Source organism: Sminthopsis crassicaudata, chromosome 5, assembly GCF_048593235.1.
Source record: "Sminthopsis crassicaudata isolate SCR6 chromosome 5, ASM4859323v1, whole genome shotgun sequence".
Classification (NCBI taxonomy): domain Eukaryota; kingdom Metazoa; phylum Chordata; class Mammalia; order Dasyuromorphia; family Dasyuridae; genus Sminthopsis; species Sminthopsis crassicaudata.
The window spans coordinates 66,725,735-66,736,568 of NC_133621.1; the positions used below are offsets into that span (position 1 = coordinate 66,725,735).

At 41.8% G+C, this 10,834-nt stretch overlaps 1 protein-coding gene across 4 annotated transcripts in view; it reads right to left on the reverse strand.

Annotated features, from left to right (window-relative positions):
- Window positions 1-10,293, reverse strand: part of ZNF438 (zinc finger protein 438) — a 125,051-nt gene extending 114,758 nt beyond the window's left edge. For 2 of the 4 annotated variants that reach the window (XM_074267049.1, XM_074267051.1), the window contains exon 1: window positions 10,232-10,293. The gene's annotated coding sequence lies outside the window, so the exon portion shown is untranslated. The remainder of the gene's footprint in view (window positions 1-10,231) is intronic. The other 2 variants (XM_074267050.1, XM_074267046.1) reach the window with 2 other exon arrangements.
- Window positions 10,294-10,834: the final 541 nt, after the last annotated feature.

Genomic DNA, 10,834 nt, shown 5'->3' on the forward strand with positions numbered 1-10,834 from the left:
TCTCAATGTGACCATGGACAAATCACTTTGGGTTTTTTTGTTTGCTTCCATTGCTGACTCAGAGGGTTGAACTAGATTACTTATAAGGTGACTTGCAGGTCTCTTATACTCTGAATTTTCCTTTTCTTGGTCATCAAATTGGCAACAGGTCAATAACTTTCTATACAACTTCTTAACTTAATCTTAGGTTAAGAAATCACTTAACCTAAATCTTAGTTTTTTTTCATCTGCAATTGTTATAATACTTATCATACATTATCAGATGTGAAAATCTTTTAAAAATGTGATTCTTCAAATAAGATCTTATTACTCAATACTCCAAAGATGTGTAAATTCTTTATTAATATATTTGATCATGCTTTGTATCCCATACTGATGCCCATTTAGTTTGAGCATGAATTTCATGCCTAAGAACTAAGAGAATAGAGTAAAAATATTGGTGACAAATTATTCCATACAGTGGTCTATGTGGAAAAAAACAACAACATTGTTTTATGTTTAAACACCCCCTCCTTTGTACTTGATATGATCTTCATTAGATGCTATGGTCAAAATAATGCATCATCAGGAGACCAACCTCCTGGTAACAAGTAATCTAAACTAAACTAGTCATCTGATCACATTGCCTACAATTGGGCCTGTATTCAATTTAATAAATATTAAAATTTATTAAGTACCTACTGCATGCGTAACACGAAAAAGATAATGGGGATGCAAATTAAAAAACAAAAAACAAACAAACAAAAAAAAAAAAACCAGTACATTCTGTCCCCAAGAGACTTAGACACATTAATAAATTAGAATGACACAAAATAGATTATAGTCCCAAAAAAGTCCATGTTATTTTAAAATCTTTTTTTGTGGATGGCTTAGTGAGGGAGGCGAGAAATAAAAAGAAAGAAAAGTTAAGGGAGACATCAAGGATAAGGTAGCACTTGAGTTGGTCCCTGAAAGAAATGAAGGCTGTCAGTAGGCAGAAATGAAAGAGCAAATGCCTTCCAGACCAGATTATATGACAGCGGTAGCAGAATAGGGCCCACATGGCCCTGTGCAGAGTTCTGGGTTGGAAAGTAAGAAAAACTCATCTTCCTGACACTTCCTAGTTGTGTGATCCTGGGCAAGTCACTTCACCCTGTTTGCCTCGGTTTTCCCATCTATAAAATGAGACGAACAAGGAAATGGCAGATCGCGTTATTATCTCTGCCAAGAAAACCCCAAGAGGGACCCCAAGGGCTGGATGTGACTGAAGCAAATGAACAACAACAGAAAGTAGTGAGAGGTGGTGGCAGGAGACACAGGAGATTGCAGGGCAATTTAGTTAAGATTCTTGAATATTGAAGCAGAACAGAAAGAAACAAACCTATAAAGGCACGATTATGGAAGACTCTAAATACTAGGAAGTTTTTGGAACCTATGTTTTATACAACAGCCAATAGAAAGTCACTAAATATCTCTGAACTAGGGAGTGATGTGATTATTTCAGAAGAAAGGTTAAAAAAAAAAAAAAAGAATTAAAGAAGGGAGAGTCAATTAGCCAAGTAAAGGATAATAAAGGCATAAATGGAGTTGCAGCAATGTTAACGGAGATACAGGAGCGACATGCAAAACAAACGAAATATAATCAACAGACTGGAAAGCAAATAAGTGGGTAGAGTCAACGCCATCTCCAAGTTTTCAAGCCTTGATAAACTGGAAAGAAGTTGTCAGTGGAAATAGAAGTTAGAAGCAGAGGAAGTTTGGGGGGAAACAAATTCAATTTTAGACATGATGATTTAGTTCTAGTATGATATACATGATATACATTTTGTCTAGCAGGAAATAGGAAATGTAAGCTCAATGGAAATAGTAGGGATGAACAGAGAGATTCTGGAGCCTTCCCCCCAGAAGCAATAAATAAAGTCACAGTTTCAATTAGATTTCAAGGGAAGAGAGAAAAGGTCAAAAATAAACCCTCGAAAAGTACCTGTATTTGGGAGGCAGAATTTGAAAGAAGCCAGATTAGCAAGGGAGCACTAAAACAAGGAGAATCTGAAGAGATCGGTAACCAAAAAGCCAAGGGAGTCACAGAAGTAACAAGCAAAGTCATGAAGGGCCTTCAGAGTCCATCTGCTCCAATCTAGACCCAAACAAAAATCCCTTCTACAACATACCCAACAAATGATCAACCAGAGTTTGCTTGAAAGCCTCTAATGAGGGGAATCCAGAGTACAAAACACACAAACAAGCCATTAGCTTTATCAAATGTAACAACAAAAAAGTCAGGCAGGATAAGAATTAAGAAAACACTTTGGATTTAGCAATTAAGAGCATCCTTGAGTTTATTGAGGGTTTCTGTCACTGTAGACTTGAGGACTGAATAACTACAGATGGTCTGCTCCTGTTCCACAACTTTAGCACTGCAAGGTGGAGGGAAGATACATCGTTGTACAGAAGAAGAGAAATGATGAATTCTCTCAATCTTCTCAGTAAAGTAAAATGGGGGGGAGGGAGAGATTGTAGTTGGACCTTGACAAAGTTTAAAACAGCTGCTGTGCAGAGCATGACAAAAAGTCAACAAGAAAGGAACACAGCCATTGCTGAGCAGCAGTTAAGAGTCCAGCTAAAATTAAATGCCATGAATTTGTAGCAGACGGGTCAGTGCAGCTGTCAGTTCCCCCAGCAGCACTTAAAAGCCAAAGTAGAACAGAGAGGAAGATGGAGGAGAAAGGTGGGCAACCTCGTGGTCCGGTTTTAGCAAAATAACAAGAGCAGACAAAAGACAAAGGGATTCCAAGTGAAGGGCAATACATTTAGTGAAATGACAAACTCTGGGGTCAAAACTGTGAAGGGGAGGGAAGGAAAATCAGAAATCAGAACAAGGATGAAAAACTAGGAAAACAAAGAACTCAAGGGTCAGAAGTCATGCTGAGGTCAAGGGAGGGGTTCACAAAAAGCAAGGAGGCAAAAAGAAAAGTAGTGGTAAGTCCCAGAGCCGCTTTTTCCTGAGTCAGAATCTAGAAGGCAGAGCCACATGGATGGCTGAGGTATTATAGAACAGGAGGAGCAAGCACAGAGAAAGACAAACTGAAAAATCATGTTTTGTTTTTTCTTTTTCTTTCTTTCTTTCTTTTTTTTTGATTTTTTAAATTAATTTTATAATTATAACTTTTTTTTTTCCACAGTACATACGCATGGGTAATTTTTTACAACATTATCCCTTGCACTCACTTCTGTTCCGAATTTTCCCTCCTTCCCTCCACCCCCTCCCCTAGATGGCAGGCAGTCAGTCCCATACATGTTAAATATGTTATAGTATATCCTAGATACAATATATGTGTGCAGAACCAAATTTCTTGTTGCACAGGAAAAATTGGATTCAGAAAGTAAAAATAACCTGGGAAGAAAAACAAAAATGCAAACAGTTTACACTCATTTCCCAGTGTTCCTAAAATCATGATGTTTTAAAGACCAGCACTATGCTGAGGAAAGAGAAGAGCATGAAAGTGGTCTAGACTCAGATGCCAGGAGCCAGGCAAGAGGGAGGGACTAGTAATGGATGAGAAAGAAGCAGGAGGGGTATGGAGAGGAAGAGAATAAAGGCACTCTCCCCTTACATGGGTGATTTCTCAAGGTAAAAATACATGTATGATACATCATACTTTTTAGGCCTTGGATAATATTTAACAGTAAAGATAGCCAATTGACTACAAAATGACTACAGAAACATTAAAAGTTTTTATATTTTAGGGGGGCAGCTCATTGGCACAGTGAATAGAGTCCCAGGCCAGAACTGTAGAGACATGACACTAGCTGTGTGACTTTGGACAAGTCACTTAACCCCAATAAACACCCCCAAAAAGTTTTTATATTCTTGGAACTGGAAAGGACTTTGGAGATCATATAGTCCACTCCCTAGCTGAATAAAGATTCATAGAACTTTAGAGCTGAAAGAGATCTTAGCGAGCATGTGCTCCAAGCCCCTCATTTCACAACTGAGGAACCTGATGCTCAGAAAAGGGAATGGCATGCCCAAGATTCAGAGGTGGCAGCGAAGCAGCCAAGCCTTGCTACCCCAACATCAGGGCAAGAACTTCCTTCAGTCAATCAGAAAGCACTTCTTATGTGCTGGCACTGTGCTAAGTGCTCGATACTCAAAAAAAGCCCCTGCTCTCAAGAAGCACACATTCTATTGCAGGAAAGAAGAGTTCATTCAAGATTTATGCAGTGGATGGTCCCTAATCTCAGAAGAAAAGCACTAATATTTTCTTTCCTGCCCAAGCACTGTGTCTCCCTGCTGTCCATTTCACAGAGGGCCTAAACACATGGTAGGCACACAAGAAAACATTCAATACCTTCACAGAAAATTAAAAGGCTGGGAGGGGGTGGGCAAAGGGAATGTTAGGGATCATCAATTCAATTCTGACATCATCAAGGATGAGAACATACTAGAAGCGAAAAAGAAAATGGTCAGCCAGGTAGAAGAATGTCCTGATGAGATGGCCAGTAGTTGGTAATAAGGCAATAGCAGAAGGTACAAAGTATTAGGAGAGGTTGCCGAGTGGTAAGGGCAAAGGAAAGAGATCTGAAAGCTGCTTCAGAAGCCAGGAAGTACACCCATTCCTCCCAACGGACCGAGGAGTCCCCAGGAGAAGGAAGAGTCATCGGCAGAGAACATGGCAAGAGCTGTGGCGCTTCAGAAATGAGCTGGTATGAGTGCCAGGTAGGGAAGAGAACAAGGCTTAAGAGAGCTTGTTCAAGGTCATAGAAGCCTTTCTAGCTCAAAACATCCTTTCAGAGCTTGTGCCAGCATACCCTTGTGAATCAGGGTCAATTCTATGCCAAAGCAGCAGCATCCAAACAGAACTTTGACTGACAATAAAATTAGTGTCCATATAAGGACTGAGCTAAATAAACCATTTCCCATCAAAACTAAAGGCCCTGGGAATTTACCACAATATGAGATACCAGAGAAACAAACCCTTGTTAGAAAAGTGTCCAAATGACCAATTCTTTATACAGTAGGCCAATCTCTACAAGTCACTTTAACATCCTATAAGTTTGTCTCGCTTAGTATTCAAAGACCCCAAATAAAAGTCTAAAATCATCAGAACAAGATAAATATTACTATAGGAAAAAATTATTTAAGAAAATTATAATATTCATGGTAGAATTAAGTCACAAAACTCCTTCATTCTCCCCCAATTTTTTTTTTTCTTTTGAGCACTGATTTGGGGTGGAAGTTATGTTAATTTTGCTCATTAAAGTTTTAGTCTCCACTAAGATTTACTAATTTGGTAAAGTTATATGAATATTTAATTCTTTTCAATCATTTCTGAATTGCACCAAATGGAATAAAACATATTCTTTTTAAAAGCAAAAGCTACAACTAACTGAAATATAACTGGATTCTAATCTTTAGGATTTTAATGTATTTCAAACGAAACTAACTATTGGGAAGCTGTCTGCCATCCCTTTGTTGAATATAATATTCCTAAAAAACAGAATTTCCTTGGGTGCTAAAATATTTTAAAAATAAAATACAATAGGGTTACGGATGGGAACTGGTCTTGTAATTCTTCCAGTGTAGGGCAATCCCAATCCCAAGTGAGCAAACTCCCTCTGCCAATGCAAATTAGCACCTACTTTGCAATTTAGTCTTATAAAGTTGTCCAGAACAAAGAAGTCAAACACACAATTGCCCTCAATGTTGAGGCAATGCTCCTTAGTGCTGCCCAAACCAGATAACAAAATAAGAGAAATATTTTTAACAAAATAAATAAAAATACTAAGGAGACAGATAATATTAGCATGCAACTTTCTAAGTCTACAGAGATTATGTACAATTTAGTGGCCCTTATTTCCATTGGACTTTTGACTAGTAACCTGAAGCATTGAGAATTAAATAATTTGTCCTCCTAGTCTAGAAGCCACCTTTCTGTGCCATGCTGCTGAAATAATTAACCTAAAAACTTTAATCCTTTCAATTCTCTCAGGCTACCTCTCACACTATGACTTCACTGGCCTCCATACTCTGTCTTGATTTCACAATTTGCTATTTTAATGTTTCACTATTTTACTAAAATCCCTTACCCACTGTCTGCCACTATTCCCAGTGTTCATCATTAAACAACCCAAAGTATCCTATCTACTTTTGTTCTCACTGGAGGGGGAAAAAAAAAAAAATCACAAAATTAAGCTTATTCTAGGCACTATTTATTACATAATATTTATACATTACATACTGTTATTTGATGCCTAAATATTAAATTAAAAAAAATAGCCAAATCTTATCTCTACTCTACCCAAGCTATTTTTAAAATAAAAATAAAAATCCAAAAATACTACAATAATTATCTACTAAATTTCCAAGGTTGTAAAGTATAAAAGTCCTTTGTAAGTAGGAAATTTCTTTTTTGCATTCAGCTTAACTCCCTAGGTCCTAACACATGTCCAGACAAAAGAAATATAAATTCATAATATATTACTCTACCTAAAGAAATACCTATTTATTATTTGGGCACCCTTTTAATAAAACATTTCTATTCAATGTTCAACCATATAGATGATCACCTGAAAGAAGTACTTCAAATATGATGCAATGCATCAAACTTAGTTGCAATGTATTTAAAAGACAAAAGCATAAATGTATATGTTTCACAAGCTAATATCCAAAACAGAAAAGAAGTAGTGAAACTGTCAAAAGGAATTCATTCAATCTAATAGGGGGATCTGTCAATCAATCAAAAAACATTCATTGCTTCCTGCCCTCAAGGAGTTTACAATCTAATGAGGGATGCAACATAAAAACAATTCTGTACAAAGAAGTTATATACAGGATATATAGGAAATAATTAACATAGGAAAAGCATCAGAATTAAGGGGGGCTTGAGGATTCCAGCAAAAAAGGAGATTTTAGTAGGACTTAAAGGAAGCCAAGAAGGTCAGGAGTTGGAACAAAGGAAGGACAATATATCAGCCACAGGGGACAGAGAGAGAAAATGCCTGTAGCCAAAAGATAGAATGTCTTGTTCATGGAGCAGTCAAGAGGCCAGTGTCATTGGATCCAAAGAGTAAGCAAAATAATAAGACTGAAAAGATTGGAGGGTTGGGGGAAGAAGGTAGGTTGGGAAGGGCTATGAATGCTACCAGAGCTTTTTTATATTTGCTTCTAGAAACAAGAGGAAGCTTATTGAGGAGTTTATTGAGTAAGGACATGACTATGTCCTTATGTTTTAGAATAATCACTTTAGCTGCTGAATGAAGATTGGAGAGAGACCTACAGCAGCTATTGCAACAGGCCAAACATGAAGTGATGAGGGCCTACACTCATGGTGACAGTGACAGAGGAAAAAAGAGGATATATTCAAGAGATGTTACAAAGTAAAATTAATAGGTCTTGGCAACAAAGAGCTGCTGAGGTACCTTTTAACACTAAAATTCTGAGACATAATGTTTAATTATTGGAAGTATAATAATTTGGCAAACTGTTGATATCAAAAAGAAATAATACTCCATATATAATAAATAGTTAAAATTAATAAAGACTCTTTCATGAAAGCCTCAACTAAAAGATATTCTTCCCAAACTTTCTGTGTTAAAAGCCCTGGGGGAAGATGTCTCATTAAATCTTTTTCATTCAATTCCCTTTAATATTCACCTATGCTATTATGACTCTCTCCCCTTTCTAGGCCATGAGAGTTAATCCTTCAAAATAACTTCAAGAGCAAAGTTAAAGAGCAGAATGGAAAGGCCAAGAGCTTTCCCTTGGAAAGCCAGCTTAAAACAAAAATCTGGCCTGCCTTAGTTTTTATTCTCTTGGGCTTTCTTGCTGTTCAAAGAAGGACTAAGGCTCACTTCAGTCCAGGGCCTGCATCTTCTCTTCCCACCCCCTACCTGGGCTTCAGCCCAGCAATGTCAAGCCCATACTCAAAATCGACCAAGGCAACAAGGGAAAAAACAGTCAGGAAGAAAGTTCTCTTCAGAGTACCGCCTCAGGCCCAGCTGCACATCTGCTTGAGACAGACACTGAGGGCAGTTAAGGACAGAAAATCAGCCTGTTCCTCACTTTTCCTGAACACACACCGAGGACAAACATGGAGAGGGACACAAAATCTAATAAAACAAATAAACGTACAAATGGATATGCCCTCAGAACACATACAAGCACGCTCTTATCCAAAAAGTCAAGCTGACTGACAAAAGATAATAAAAGAAGCAGTTCTGTTACATATCAACGTAATACCAAGAGGGCTAGGAGGTCAAGCTCCTAAAACATGCCCCGAGATTCGCGGCCTCTCCCACCTTGAGGGCAGCACAAGGACAAGCACCCACCAAAGTGCCCACTATGTATGTTTCGGCCTGAAGCTGCCCTCCAGAAAGGACTCGGAAGTTTCCAGCCACCGGTTACTTTTCCAGAACCTGGCCTAGCCAGCCCTGCTTTTCAGTCTTCCTCCATTGGATCATAAGCTCCTTTTTTAAAGTGGCATCCCCAGGCCATAATGCAGAGCCAATAAACAGGTGAATGATAAATGTTTAAAGAGATACAAATTCACTCCACAGGAGCATCCTATGTGGAGCAGAAAAATGGACTGGACTATTAACTAGAATTCCCAGACTCCATTACGTACAGCCTGGGACATAATGTCACTCGGGTTCTCACTTAGTTTTGTAAAATGAGGGGAATACTGACCCATCTATTCCGAGTTTATACAAATAAAACAAGGAGTCACAGGGCTTTTTGCTGGCAAATTGCAGCTGTGTTTGGAAAAGTATAAGTGTTAGCGTGTGCTAATGGCTTCATGTCCATGTTCAGGTGTTTAAAAAAAAAAAAAAAAAACAGCTGAGTAGCAAGCTACTTCTCGGCTTCACCCCGGCACTGAAACAGACATAACCTGTGGGAATGATTACAGCTCCACTTTTTTACTTTGTGGGAATGCCCAGAACGGAGGGAGCCTCCTTTCATAACGTTGTATGACCATGGTAGTATTTGCCTCATCATGGCGCTGGTCCAAACTAAAAGCCTCCCTTCTGCAGGAACCCTTCCCCAATCTCTCCTACTTCTAGTGCCTTCCCTCAGTTTGTATTTATCCCGTCTACAACTTGCTTGGTTTTTCATTTGTCTCCCTTTTAATGAAATTTTCACGCAGAGGAAGTGAGGGGGGAGTTCTTTGTAGCAGCCCCTGTCCTATCTCAGGAGCTTCCGCCACTGACGCATAAAGTAAAAGCAAATTAGACACCGGACGTTAATTCTTTAACACGGACAGTTTGACAAGATCTATGTCACCCATTAGTGACGTATTTAACCTTTGTTAAAGGTGACCAGAGAGCCAGGGATTCGAATAGAGCGCTGCTAACCAGAAGCCAGCTGACTTCCCCCGCGCTTCTCCGTATCGGACAAGCTCGGTTCTATTTCGGGAGACATGTGGAGGCTTTTTCCACGCGCAAGATTGTGTCGGTGTCAGAGTCGTTTTGTTGACTTCACCACAGCCGGGGACATCTGTGGATACCAATCACGTCTTCCTTCTTCTTCTACTGGGTTCAATGGCAACCTCAAAGCGCCCGGACTTCCACAGGTGTGGCAGATGGCCGGGAACACCGAGCGCGGCTCACGCTAACTAATCCCCGGGAGCCAGATTCCTCCACTGGAAAAGGAAGCAGCTCAGCTCCATCTCCTACATCTAAGTTAGGTGGATGTTGGGGGAGGGCGGGAAGAGGGGAGGGCAGGTGGTCCTTGCACGGAAGCCTCATCATCTGTCCCTCCTTTCTGAGTTCCCAGCTCTGAACTTGACCCTTCCTGCCTCCACAGTTTTCAGTTCTCTATACACGTCCTTCCTGCGCCTCCGTAGGCGAAGGGGACTGAAAGAGTAGTGACTGCTGGCCCATTTTACATGAACGGACACTGAGGCACCAGCTCCCGCAGCGCTCTGGCTGCGCGCCTACGAGAGAACGTCAGTCCTCCGCTCCCCGGGGCCGGTGACCCCGGGGGCCGAGGGCAGGAACCCGGCTTTCAATGGGAGAACAGCGGGAACTTGAAAGTTAGCAGCTCCCGGACGCCGCGCAGTTGGGAGTCATCGGGGGCACCGGCCCGGTGACCCCGCGCGACACCCCGGTCCCACCTCCGACTGCGACCCCAGGAGTCGCTCCCCCGCCCCGCCTCCCCGGTGCCCCCCGGGACAACTGAGACAACCACCGAGACAACCACCCTCGGCGCGCGCCCCTGCAGACATAGCTGCCGGGGCACAGGGAAACTTACAGCCTTCCTACTGCGTGCGCAGCCCAGCGGGGTGACGTCACGCAGGCCTCGCGTTCTAGGACGTCAGACCGCGGGGGGCGGAGCGGGCGACCCGACACCGCCCCCTTATCTTCCTCCTCTCTGCGCGGTCGCGCGCGTGCATACAGACGCACATACCACACATGCGCGCGCACGCACGCACACACACACTTTTCCTCTCCCCCCCCCCCATCCCCGCCCAGAGTAGGGTAAAACTGATAGACTCGCCCCGCCTATCAGAGAACTTTGGTGCGCAGACGCAATGTGTTCGTGGCGCCCTGCTTTCCCCCCCCACACACACACGCCCCAGCTGGCGTTTTCCGTTTTCCGTGTTGGGCGGAGGAAAGAGGCCGAATCAGAGGGGTGTGGAAAGCGAACTTGGTGGGGCCCTAGGACTGACCCTGAGGTGGAGTGTGTGTATGTGTGTGGAGCTGCTGGCACAAGGAGGAACTGCAGCGGAGAGCCACGAAGGCGAGCCGCTCGGGGCCACGCAGACGGAGCTTAGGTCGGTGGCTCAAGCGCGTAGCCAGGGACTTTTGCTCCTCGGCTCACGTGCTCGTAAAAGTTCTCCACGTGCCATGACGT